The sequence below is a fragment of the Triticum aestivum genome, chromosome 2A (genome assembly GCF_018294505.1).
Source record: "Triticum aestivum cultivar Chinese Spring chromosome 2A, IWGSC CS RefSeq v2.1, whole genome shotgun sequence".
Taxonomy (NCBI): domain Eukaryota; kingdom Viridiplantae; phylum Streptophyta; class Magnoliopsida; order Poales; family Poaceae; genus Triticum; species Triticum aestivum.
The window spans coordinates 141,652,226-141,665,270 of NC_057797.1; the positions used below are offsets into that span (position 1 = coordinate 141,652,226).

Consider the following 13,045-nt stretch of genomic DNA (forward strand, 5'->3'; position numbering starts at 1 on the left):
CAGGGCTCCCTCCTGCACTCTTGCTCCTGTACATATTTGTTCCGGATTCCCGGAGCACTGATTAGTGTACCAACTTTCGTGCCACGGTACTTGCATTGTTTTTTTCTCTCCCTCTCTTCTTGATTGAAGGATCTATACTTTGCATTGATTATGATTGGCAACAACGGTCGCGTCAGGTAAGAATCGACTTTTGGTTGGATGGTTAGGAGGACAATGGTATCTCCAGCCATAGCTTAAAAAAATCAAACATGTGATTGAACCATATTTCATCGATGCATTCACTGGTTTTATACCATAAATAATACATTAAGTAATAATATATGGTAATATATGACTGAAAAATGGTCAAGTAGAAACATTTCCTCATACTTGGCAGCAAATGTACCCATCTAAGGTGGTTGCTAGGCTAAGCTTTGCATTGGTCTACTACACAGCCAACCCGAGTTTGGCTCCCATTTCTCGAAAGTTCGTTTAAATCGTTTTTCTAGTTCAGTCGTCGGTTTATTCCCTAGTTTTCCAGAAGACCCGCCAGTTCATTCGCTTTTCATTGGTCTGATTGCATGACGGTCTTTGGAGCTTACAGAACCGTCGAGATCGTCGGTTCCTGTTTCCCCGGTCCAATCACCGCCCCAGTCTGTTTTTTAAACTATGCCTCCAGCCCACGAGGGGTCAAATTTCAGGTTTTACACTTTGGTGTCTCGTCAAAGTGGAATATTAAGCCCTTTAAGAGTCGCGGAAGGGTCGGACGCTAGCCTATGCCACGTCAAAGATTTTACTGTTGCAGTGAAAACGCGTGGAATTAAGAGAGATAGAGAAAAGAGTGCTTGCCTCTCATCCCACGAAAGTTCCCCTCTCCCACGCTCTTTCCAGGCGGCTAGGGCTGCCGCCGTCGGAGGTGCCACTGGTTCGCCGGCCGCTGCAGTCCCATCTCCCCTTCCCTCTCCCAGGATCCTAGGCGGGCACGCCACCCCCTCTCCCCTCTCTTACCTCGTTTCTCCCATCTTCCTCAAAGAGGAGGAGAGGACGCAACTGGGGCGATTCAGCGGAGTTGAGGCCGGAGCGGTGGATCGGAGTTTGCGTCGCGGGATGGAAGGAAGACGAGCTGCAGGTGCACTCGCTGTCGCCCCGAGCGCTTGTCCTAGGTCATCTTTGCCTCCTCCCCGCAGCCCCGCCCCCCTGGCTGCCGCCTGGAGCACCTGGCCTTGGTCGTCGTTGCAGCTCCCCATGGCCCCGCTCCACCACTCCACCACCGTGTTCGCCATGACCAGTGTCTCTACAGGTCGTTGTTACTGCTGCTCTTCTTCCGTCAGGCAGAAAGGTAGCTAAATGCAGCAAGGTACTCCCTCCCTACTCCCTGTACTGCCGGTCGTTCCTATTGTTGATTGCTACTGCTTGCTCTTGATGCCCTGCCGCTGCTAATGGTTTTGTCATTACTACTGTCCTCAATCAATTTCTGTTGTTCACCAACTCGACTTGCTTCTCATGACATGCTATTAATTAGTGAAGGGGCCATGACACTTGATTAGGGGGGTAATATCAATGGGTGCTTAGCTCTTATGTTATCACAAACTTTAGAACTTACGGCCATGTTCTTATCTTGGGGTTTGATTTACCAAGTGGAATTGATACCTGTGGGGTTTCAGTTGACCCCCTCCTGACACTCCTTACCCATAGGGTTTTAATTTCTAATCCATGTACAATCCTAATGGGATCTGTGCGTATGGCTCTATATAGTTGGATGTGATATGCATTTGTAGCAGACAAATTTGCAGTGTCATTACTTGATTGTTTTAGTTGTGCTGCTTATGACATTGATACATGTGTAAAGTAAAGTTTGGTGCTATCCAGTGCCATTTGCCTATTAAGGAAAATTTACCCTGGTGCCATAACATCTGATAATTCAAGTTGTCTGCAGTTGACATGTCAAGTCTGACTATTTCAGTGTGATTTTTTTCTCTATTTCTTCACTCAGATCACCAGCCACACATACACATGGAAGATTGCTAATGCATTTTGTTATAGTGATTTTGTTGTTTCGTTGTAGCAGGCAAATTGCATTGCTGGTATTACCCCAAAAAAATTACTTTGGTGGATCAAGTAGGTGTTGAATCTGGAAATCAGGTACACACAACTCCAGTTTTTTTTGTTTAGTTAAATGCCTTGAAGAGTAAAGATGTAAACTAGGCATACCTATACAATCACCGTAGCATGTCTTATATCCATAACTACATTACCGATTCAGATATCAAGTATGTATCAGGTAGGAGATCAATCTATTTGTTTCCTTTGATACTTTCTCCCAAACATGGCCTCACTTCACGTTGCGAAGCCCTAATGGCGGTGCCGGCACTCCTCCTGTCAAGCAGGCCATACCCTTGTGTGTCACAGGCTTGTGCCTGACGCTACAGGGAGATGAGCACATCGGGTGGGAGAAAGAAGCTGTCTTTGGCCGGTTGAGAGGGTCGATGAGGTTGTTTTGCAGTTTCTTGGTAGTTTCATAGAAACATGAGTTACTTCTTGTTGGTCACTGACTCCTATTTCATTGTTTTAGCTACAAAGTCAGTTGTTGAATTGGTACCTACCTGAAATATGAGGTCATATATCTTCTTCTAAATGCAGGATTTCCTTGTACTGATACAGTAGAGAACACTGCAGATTCATAGGTAAATTTTGACGAGGCTTTGTATTTCAAACTGGTCAATTGTTTTGCTATTGTATACATGATGATGTCCGTGTATCTCTGTGTTACTAATTTTTTGTGTCACTATAGTGATTCTAACACACGGATGATAATTGATATATGTATTTTGGTATGGCCGTAATTACAAGACACCCAAACCATATTATGTCGATCTATAATTTTTCACCAGTTTCCTAGATTTAGACAATTTCCTAAGAAATGATTTTGTAATCTTACTAATGAGAAGTTATTTCCATTTTAGGGTAAAGCAAACCGGCAGCATAAAAATGATCTCTATGGAACTATCACCATAGGAGATTTTATCTGATTAGGGCAGCTGGACAGAATCTGAATTAGGTCAACTGAGCAACCATTGCTCCCTTGTACCGCGGCAAAATGATTGATGAACTTCTCCTGAAGTGATGCATTTTTGAAATGGTGAAACCTCTTGCATTACCTGAATAGCTGATCACATCACTTCTGGCATGAGTACATCAGTCTCGTGGATGGCGTCACAGCATGGCTCGATTGTGGCGGCACGGTTTGGTTCGATGGCTGGGCGAGGTCGTTGGGAAAGGAGGCGGACACGGGGAAGGTGGCACGCTCAGTGCCGCTTGACCACGTCATCCCCACCGATGCCGATGAGCTCAGCCTCGGTTGCAGCGGGCTCCTGGCCATAGCCATGGACCACCTCGAGCGAAAGCCTACCGCGGTGGCCGACCTGTGAGGTATGTTGTTTGGTATTAGATCTTCGTTCTCAACATCCGGCTACGTCTGTTGCACACGTTGTCTCCAAATACCGGTGTGAAAATGTTTTTCTAGATCTGATCATTATGGTTCTCCAAACACAACCCATTGACTGATATTATAGTTTTTGTGGGCTTGTTCTTTATGCATGAGAAAATAATTGTACACATAGCACTATAGTTAGAAATAGGCTGCTCTTCTACGGCAGTTTCGGGTGATGGGATTGCTTCGAATGCTAAAGGAGGATGGGCTGGATGGTGTTAGATCTGGCAAGAAAGGGATCATTGGGTAATCTCCAAGAGTGCAGAGTTCCTACTTTTGTGCTCTGCAGCGACACCGAGATCCTTTGATCAATTCGCCATTCTCCTCCAGAAGGTTTAGGTTTATCTATGTTAGCACATAAAATGCTCACCCGCATCTTGTATGTCATGTTGATGATTTAGTCCAGTGGTGCTAACTGGGTTACTAATATGGTTCTGAGGTGATATGATGTGCTGGTGTTTGGTTTGTGATTAACATTTCATGTGAGTTAAATTGTGAAATAGACTGAAATGGTACTTATATGTGCCTAATGTTGAGTTGCTCTTACTGCTCTTGAAGGACTAGACAAGTGAGCATGAAAGTTCTGAAATATTTGGCTTTTTTTATGGCAACCATTTTGTATTGTTCTGACCGTGAGTGTATTTAATCCTGTGGCCTAAGACTTTTAAGTTGATGTTACGCATTGATGGCATGCTGAGATCATTTGGGTATATCTGGATGACGCACATAGTTTATTCCTTCGCAGGTTCTTGAGGACTACCTAAAGAATTTTAGAGTCTTGGAGGGGAAGACGACGCCACCCAACATTGGTAATATCTGGAGGACGCATTAAAAAAAAATATCAGGTCCACTCCTTTGATCTTCTCTAATGTTTTTCTTTGCTGCTTGAATAGCTAGCTCTCCGTGGGTTGTAGGCTTGTAGCCTTGAAGTTCCGAATTCATAAACATTTCATATCTGGCTGTGAATAGTTACAGCTGTTTGCGGACCCATTACTCGGGCAAGGCCGCCGCCGCCACTCGCATCGTCACACCAACTACAAGCACTGGATATGGATATGTTGATAAGGTTGTCTTCATTGCACTTGTTGTTCATTAATTTACGTACATATTGGAAAAAATTATCTCAAGGCCGTCAGTGAGAGCTGCCTCTATTGAAATGGTGATTATACTTTAAATTCATCAAGATAGTACATGTTTTCAGCATAGCTAAATTCAATCTTTCTTGGGTTTGTGTTTCTGCTTTGTCTGCACCTTTTATTTTAGTAATAGTAATTTTTTTAATTATACAATTGTTTCATTACATCGAAATTCATTGAAGCAATATACCCTTACAAAATTTCAAATACAAGTGAGTTTAATATGCTATACTATGCATAGGTTGCAGAACGCGTGACTGTACAAGTAGGTGTGGTTAACCTTCTATTGGAGAAACATGGAGGAACTGGCTTGCAAGGACATGCAACATGGTATGTTCTGATTACTTATTTGCATATTCAGTTCTTCCTTTTTCTGATGAAAAATGGTGGTAAACCTTTTTATTTTGTCTTCAAACATGCCTACATAGTCTGATGTTAGTTATCCAAAAGGCTCCAAATCAATTCACATTGTTCCAATGGACATCCTTGTAATATTGGTGATTAGGTTTTCATGCTACTTGTTCAAAAAAATTCGACATCTTTAGTGAATACATTCAGTTATAATCATTTTGATACTTTGCCAAATCAGGTAAACCACAATGATGATATTAGCTCAAAATAATTCTGCTGGGAGATCAAAGGAATGAGACTTTCGAGTAGGGATACTGAGTTCTCTTTGCGACGCCAATGTATGTTAAATCTGAAGTACAGCTGGTACATATGAACTTGTCCTACTATGTTGAGCAATGTATCTTCTCCACAAGCTTACATAGTCAGCAGATTTAATGATTCAATTGAATAAGCTAGATATGTCTACTGACAAAAATAAAGATATGTGCTACTGTTCGCCAAGAATGAAGACGGTGTTCCTGATCTTGTTGTGGAGAATCCTGTAATGCCCGGCTAAGGTAGATTAGGAAAGGGGGTCAGGATGAGGAAGAAGAGGGTAGGTGAGAGGAGACAGCAGAGGGGAGAGGTTCAATTCACTTTCTTATTTCCATGAGCCCTCACAGTGGCAATGACTGGCTTAAGTAGTTTACACACACGCACGCCCCACACGGGCTCACTCGCATTACATGGGCTTGGCCCAGAGGGCTCTCGGGCTACGGCCCAACTTGACCTGTAGCTGCACCATTCGTGCACTCGCTGTCCGCTGCAGGTTCAGGCGACTCGCCCTGAACTACATGCGTGACAGGCGCCCCTCCTTGAGATGCAGCGTCTTCCCAGATGTTGGCTGATGAAAAGCGCGAGCACAAGACGTCGTAGTCTTCCCAGGTGGTGGCGTCCGCAGGAAGTGAAGACCACTGAACTCGGACTTGGCTGAGCGCGATCGAACCTTTCTTGACCATGCGTCTTTCTTGGATGGCCACCGGGACCAGAGGTGTTGTTGTCAAGTCCGGGATCTTGGGAAACTCAGAGTAGACATGCGAGTAGTTGGGGATGAAGGGCTTCAACTGGGAGACATGGAAGACCGGATGGACGCGGCTATCCAGCGGCAGCTCCAAGCGGTACGCCACGGCACCGAAACGCTCCAGGATGGTGAACGGCCAAAGTACTTGTAAGCAAGCTTCCGACATGGGCAGCTGGCGACGGATACCTGCACATAAGGTTGGAGCTTGAGGAGGACTTGGTCGCCGACGGTGAAGGCGCACTCAGTGCGCTGCTTGTCTGCTTGTTTCTTGAAGCGGTCTTGTGCTCGGGTGAGGTGGCCCTGCAGCATTTCTGTATGTGCTGCCCAGTCGAAGTCGCTGGTGGCCATGTCTGATGAGATATTGTCAAGGAAAACCGGCAATCCTCCCAGATTTGGCTCGTGGCCGTAGAGTGCCTTGAATGGAGAACACATGAGAGAGCTGTGATGAGTGGAGTTGTACCAAAATTTTGCAGCAGGTAGCCACTTCTGCCATTGCTTTGGACGATCTTGGACAGCACAACGTAGATACATCTCGAGGCATTGATTGACGTGCTCGCTTTGTCCGTCCGTTCGTGGGTGGTAGGCGGCGGAGTAGAGGAGCTTGGTGCCGGCTGCGGCAAGGAGTTCCCGCCACATCGCACTTGTGAAGATCTTGTCGCAGTCGGAGACGATGAAGTGTGGCACCCCATGAAGCTTGATGATGGAATCCCAGAATGCGCGAGCTACCTGCGCTGCGGTGAAGGGATGCCGGAGTGGCACAAAATGTGCAAATTTGGTGAGGCGATCCACCACCACCATGATCGAGTCATGGCCCTCGGAGTTGGGGAGCCGCTCGACGAAATCCATCATCAAGTCGTGCCACGATTCCAATGGAACAGGGAGAGGCTGAAGCTTCCCAACGGGGTGGCAATGTTCATGCTTGGCTTGCTGGCAGGCGAGGCACTCATGCATGAAGTCCTCGACGGCGCGCTTGAGCCCAGGCCATGCGAACAACTTCCGCACTCGCTGGTAGGTCGCAGTGATGCCGGAGTGCCCTTCCAGAGCACTATCATGGAGGGCAGCGATGAGCTTGGTTTGGAGGGCAGTATTGGCGCCGATCACCTTGCCGAATGTTGCCCTGTCGGAGCGTGCGGCCTTGATCGTCCGGGCTGTGGACCGCCAATTGTTGCAGAAGCTCTTGAGTGGTGGCATCCGTCTCGTAGGAGTTGGCCACCTCTTGAAGCCACTGGGGTTGACACACAGAGAGCGCGTCAAGAGCGTGCCGGTGCCCGACACGAGAGAGCGCGTCCGCTGCTCCATTGTTCGCCCCTTTCTTGTACTTGAAGGTGAATTATAGGCCCACCAACTTGGACATGGGCTTGCGTTGCAGCTCCGTGTCCAACTGTTGCTCTCCGAGTGTGCATAAGCTCTTGTGATCTATGATGATCTCAAATGGTCCCCGCTGCAGGTATGGTCGCCACTTGTCGACAGCCATCATCACTGCGAGAATTTCCTTCTCATAGGTAGATAGCTTCTCATTCTTGACACCGAACGCCTTGCTCATGTATGCCACGGGATGGCCCTCTTGGACGAGCACCGCGCCCACTCCGGTGTCACGCGCGTCCGTCTCACTGGCGAACGGGCGCTGAAAGTTGGGTAGAGCGAGGACCGGTGTTTGCACCATTGCTTGCTTGAGAAGCTCGAACGCGGCTTGAGTGCGGTCATCCCAATGGAACCCTTTCTTGGTCAAGAGCTGGGTGAGCGGCTTGGCGAGAATCCCATAGTTGGCGATGAACTTGCGGTAATAGCCGGTGAGCCCGAGGAACCCGCGCAGTTCGGTGGCATTGCTGGGCACGGGCCAGTGGTACTGCTCGCATCCGTGGCAATTCCCTCCTTGGAGATGATGTGGCCCAAGTACTCGATGCTTGGCTGAGCAAAAGTGCACTTGGAGGCCTTGGTGTATAGCTCATGTTGGCGCAGTGTTCAGAGCACTAGTCGCAAATGTTCTTCATGTTCCTGCATGTCAACACTAAAGACAAGGATGTCGTCGAGAAAGATGATCACAAATTTATGGATGTACTTGGAGAAAATGGAGTTCATGAGGCATTGAAAGGTGGCAGGCGCGTTGCAGAGCCCAAACAGCATGACACGGAAGTCAAAATGCCCGTGATGGGTCTTGAATGCAGTTTTTTCCTCGTCTTCTTCGTGCATGCGAATTTGGTGATAGCCGGAGCGAAGCTCAATCTTGGAGAAGTATGCGGCGTCCGCGAGCTCGTCGAGGAGCTCATCCACGACAGGTAAAGGAAATTTGTTCTTCACCGTGACTTTGTTCAGGCGACGAAAATCGATGCAAAACCGGCAGCTGCCGTCCTTCTTCTTCACTAGCAGGACCGGCGCGGCATAGGGGCTCATGCTATGCACAATAACGCCGGCATCGAGCATGTCGCGCACTTGCAGTTCAATCTCATCTTTCTGTGCAGGGGAGTACCGGTAAGGTCTTGTGTTAATGGGAGCTGCTCTAGGCTCAAGGTTGAGGCTGTGATCGTACTGCCGGTGTGGGGAAAGGGCCGTCGGCTCCACAAACACGTCCTCAAATTCACTTAGCACTTTCTGAATTTGTGGTGGTACTGGTGTTGCAGCTTCTTCTTTTTCCACTGAAGTTACGGTGACAAGCGCCGCTGTCCAAATATCGTTGACAACTTCCATCCGATGCAGCTCGTAAGCATCCAGTTCAGATATGCGAGGGAGATTGGAAGATTTGATTCCCCGCAAGTGCACCCATTTCCCTGCAGTCTGAAAAGAGATTGTTTTCTTAAGCCAATGGCAGGTCATGGGGCTATGCGCCGATAGCCAATCCATGCCTAAAACCCCATCATATGCACTGAGCTCCAGCACGCGCAAATCAGTGTGGAAAAGGTGTCCAGGAACTTGCCAAGCTAGTTGCCTCGCCATGGAGTCGCAGTGCAAACGCTGGCCGTTGGCCACGCACACTGATACGGGCGGCGGTGGCTCCGTGGAAATAGACAGGCGAGTAGCAAATGACTGACTGACAAAACTGTGGGTGCTCCCCGAGTCCACCAGTAAGAGCATGACTTGATCGCCAACTTGGGCGCGTAGACGCATTGTGGATGGGGCCTCTTCATCAGATAGGGCATGCTGGGAGAGTGTGCAGCATTCTGGCTCCTGGGCGGCTGGGGTATCGAGCGACTGAAGGGCGTGCACCGTGTCGTCTGAGAGGATTTCCTCGTAGTCGCTGACCTCGATCACGAGCACCTGGCCTGTGCGCTTGCACTGATGTTCCCGGCTGTATTTGTCACCGCAATGAAAACAGAGGCCATTGGCGCGCCTGAAATCGCGCAGCTGCCGCTCGCGGCCGTAGTCATCACCACCGGGTCGTGGTGGGGGAACGGCGCGAACTGGGATGGGAGCTGGCAAGGCTGGTGGTGGTCAGCCCCCTGGGGCTGTGCGGTGGCGCGGTACTCTTTGTTTCTCCAGTTTCTCTTCTTGAATCCGGGCGAACACCGCTGCGCAAGTAATGATGTTCGGTGACTGCAGCCTGACGCCCAATCGGAGTTCGTCCTTCAACCCAAGCAGAAATTGCGAGACAAAAAATTTGGAGCTCAGCGATGGGTCGAGTGCCATTAGATGGTACATGGATGTCTCGAACTGTTGGCGATACTCTTGCACTGTCCCAGTCTGCCGCAACTGCACAAAACGATGCATTTGGACCTCAAACTCCTCATACCCAAATTCTTCCTCAACTGCAGCTTGGAAGGTTGGCCAAGTAAGCCCGGGATGTGTCTGACGAAATGCCTGCAGCCACATTGCTGCAAGCCCCTCCATGTACAGCGAGGCTGTAGTGACCCAGGTGTGTTGCGGCACTTGGTACAGGTCAAAGTAGGAAGTGCAGCGTTCCAGCCAAATCCACGGTGCATCACCATCAAACCACGGAAAATCACCCTTGGGAGGTTTGAAGATGTACTCGCTGGTGCGGCAGTGTTCTGGCATTGTTGGCGTATGCGGGGGAAGTAGAGGCGGGCCGTGGTTGACCAGACGGACGAAGGGAAGCTGGGCCGCACCCTCGATGTAGAGCAGCGGTGGCGACGTCGGGCGAACCAGCAGAGGGAGTGGCGCTTGGGGCGGATTGGTGGCTGGTGGCGGGGGTGGAACATGGTTGGAGGAGCCCATGGTCGCCGTGACCCCAGAGGCGGAGAGCACGCTCGCGGCGGCCGCCGCGGCCGGATCGGCGACCGGTGTTGACTTGCGAGCCTCATCCACATCCACCTGGGTAAGGTCAATTTGCTTGGACAAATTTTTGAGCTCATGAGACACTTGCTCATTGAAGGCGAGTTGGGCCTGGAAACGCTCGTCGGCGGTGGTCTGGCTCGCATCGAGCCGGCGTATGACGGACTCGAGCAGGTTCTGGAGTTTATTAGTGGTCTCTGTCATCGCTGCAAGAACGTGCCGGGTCTGGATCGAGGGTTTGGTGGACGGCACAGTCGTCTCGCTCCAAAACGGATCGAACCCCAGGCAGGATTTTGCGCGAAGTCACCAGGGTGAATCGCACCTGACCCGGTGGAATTTTTCCGATCCGGGCGGGAGGGTGTGTGGCGGCAGGAACGTGAAGGTGGGGAGAAAAACTGGCTCTGATTACCAACTGTAATACCCGGCTAAGGTAGATCAGGAAAGGAGATCAAGATGAGGAAGAAGAGGGTAGGTGAGAGGAGACAGCAGAGGGGAGAGGTTCAATTCACTTTCTTATTAAAATGAGCCCTCACAGCGGCAACGACTGGCTTAAGTAGTTTACACACACACGCACCCCACACGGGCTCACTCGCATTACATGGGCTTGGCCCAGAGGGCTCTCGGGCTATGGCCCAACTTGACCTGTAGCTGCACCATTCGTGCACTCGCTGTCCGCTGCAAGTTCAGGCGACTCGCCCTGAACTACAGGCGTGACAAATCCATTATCATAGAACCCAGATGGGTCAGTTATTCCTGAACTTGACATTGCTTGTGATGTCGGGCTATACACTTGAAAAGCTTGCAATTTAAATACTCCCTCCGTCCGGAAATACTTGTCGGAGAAATGGATGAAAATAGATATATCTAGAACTAAAATACGTCTAGATACATCCATTCCTCCGACAAGTATTTTCGGACGGACGGAGTACTTGTAGATGTAGGTTGTTAGTCAGATACCCAAATCCGTCTCCGCCACACGCCTAACAGTCGTGGTAATCGCCGCCACCTGCCGTGGCCTGCTCCGCTGCGGAATATGGTGCTCAGGTGAGCCGCCATATTCTTTCTTATCCCTAAGACGTAAGCATACTGCAGTAGTGTAAATTGTTCTGCAAGTGATTTTTCTTTTCTTTGCGCATGTTATCAGATTTGGTGCCGAGGTGTCCCTTCGGGGACATCCAATAAAATTGGAATGATACAGAGATTTGGTGCCTAAGTTGGAGCTTGCGAAGTCAATGATATTCTGGTTCTTGCTGTTTGATTTTGGCATCTATGTTGCAAACCATGTGTTATAGGTACCATTTCAATCTCTTGGTTATTTCATATTGCACATAAACCAGGTGATGGGAGATGTACTGTACTAAGCGGTTGAATTGTCGTGTTTACTTGGGACTATGTGGTTGCTAAAATCTTTAGTCCAGTTCGACGGTCTCACCGTTTAGGTCAGGTACCCTTCAAGCGTTTAGAATGCTAAAAGCTTCAGACCTTTGCGTTGCTTCCGTGCTTTCGCTAGACTGAACTTCTGTAAAGTACATCAACCAGAGCTTACTCTTAGATATTTTGTTTAAGCAAAATTTGCTCAAATTGATTAAGGATATTGGGCCTCTAAAAGAAAAGTAAGAATCTATATTCCTAAGTAATTATAACAATTCAAGTGTGATCTTCTTGTTGCTTAATTTTCCAGATAAGATATCTTCTTGATATAGTAATCATCATGTCTCCTGTATGATGTTTTTGCTGGAAGGTTTGCTTACTTGATGTACATTTCTTTTCTTAAAATGTCTTATTAGTTGGTGTGGATGGAGGCGATGTAGAGATGAATGAGGGCGACGGAAGGAAGCAGTAGCAGCTCGATCCAGGAAGCAACAGCTGGCGCGCTCCTAGGTCTTCAACCCCCCCCCCCCCTTCAGTCTACCGCGAGTAGCAGCCGAGTATACTCAGCTTTGTTGCTCCCACTCCTCTTCCTCCCTCTCTTTCTTATATAGGTTTCCATCTAATGGTAGCTCTCTCTCCCTTTTCCATCTCTCTGTTTTGTAGATGGTGACACACATTGAAATTGATTCTACTGTAAGCTTATTCGCAGTTTTTCGTATTGATCCATCAAGGTATGGTTGTAATGAATATTTTATATGGCTACATCCAAGATATCAAGAGATCCTAATGCTATAGCATACACTCATATCAATGTATTTGATCTGAGATTGAGGATGAAATATGGCTGCTGAATGTGTTAAGACAACATAAGTGTGCACAAGCCTGCCTCAGGAGGCGCCACCAGGTGGCGCCCCAACCGCTAGTATTCTTTCAATGGGAGATGACGTTTTCGTCAATAGCAAGGTGTCTATGGTGACTTTGTCAATCATAAGACCCGCCCGCTCAAGTATCTTGAGGTGCTAATACGGATAGGACGTGCATCCACGGGTTTATATGGGTGAGTAAGTATATGCATGCAAAGTGTCTGCGTCTCTGTATTTTGTTTACAAATAATAATATATTTAAGGGTAAACATGCTTTACTTTATTCAAAATTTATAGTTTAAAGGAATGGTTAAAGGATCATGAGGGTTTATAAGCTACATGTGGCAATCCTCAGCTAAATGTAAAGTATGTTTAGCTAAATTGTGCACTTTCAAATTGGAAAGACATCCCTTCATGCACAAAAGTAACAGAAGCAAATTCCTTTGCAGTAACGTTGATTTCTTTCACCACCTAGCCAGGAATTCCTTTTTTATCTTTTTGTTGTTGAAAACATACAATACATTTCTTTTGGGAATTAGAAAAATTACAATACATGTCAGGTTAACACACA

The 13,045-nt window shown here is 48.0% G+C and overlaps 1 long non-coding RNA gene across 1 annotated transcript; it reads left to right on the forward strand.

Annotated features, from left to right (window-relative positions):
* Positions 1-846: 846 nt before the first annotated feature.
* Positions 847-13,023, forward strand: LOC123188034 (uncharacterized). Its single transcript, XR_006494300.1, has 8 exons — positions 847-1,336; positions 2,045-2,663; positions 2,943-3,408; positions 4,215-4,314; positions 4,439-4,535; positions 4,847-4,935; positions 12,028-12,121; positions 12,275-13,023. It is a non-coding gene; the product is annotated as an uncharacterized lncRNA (long non-coding RNA).
* Positions 13,024-13,045: the final 22 nt, after the last annotated feature.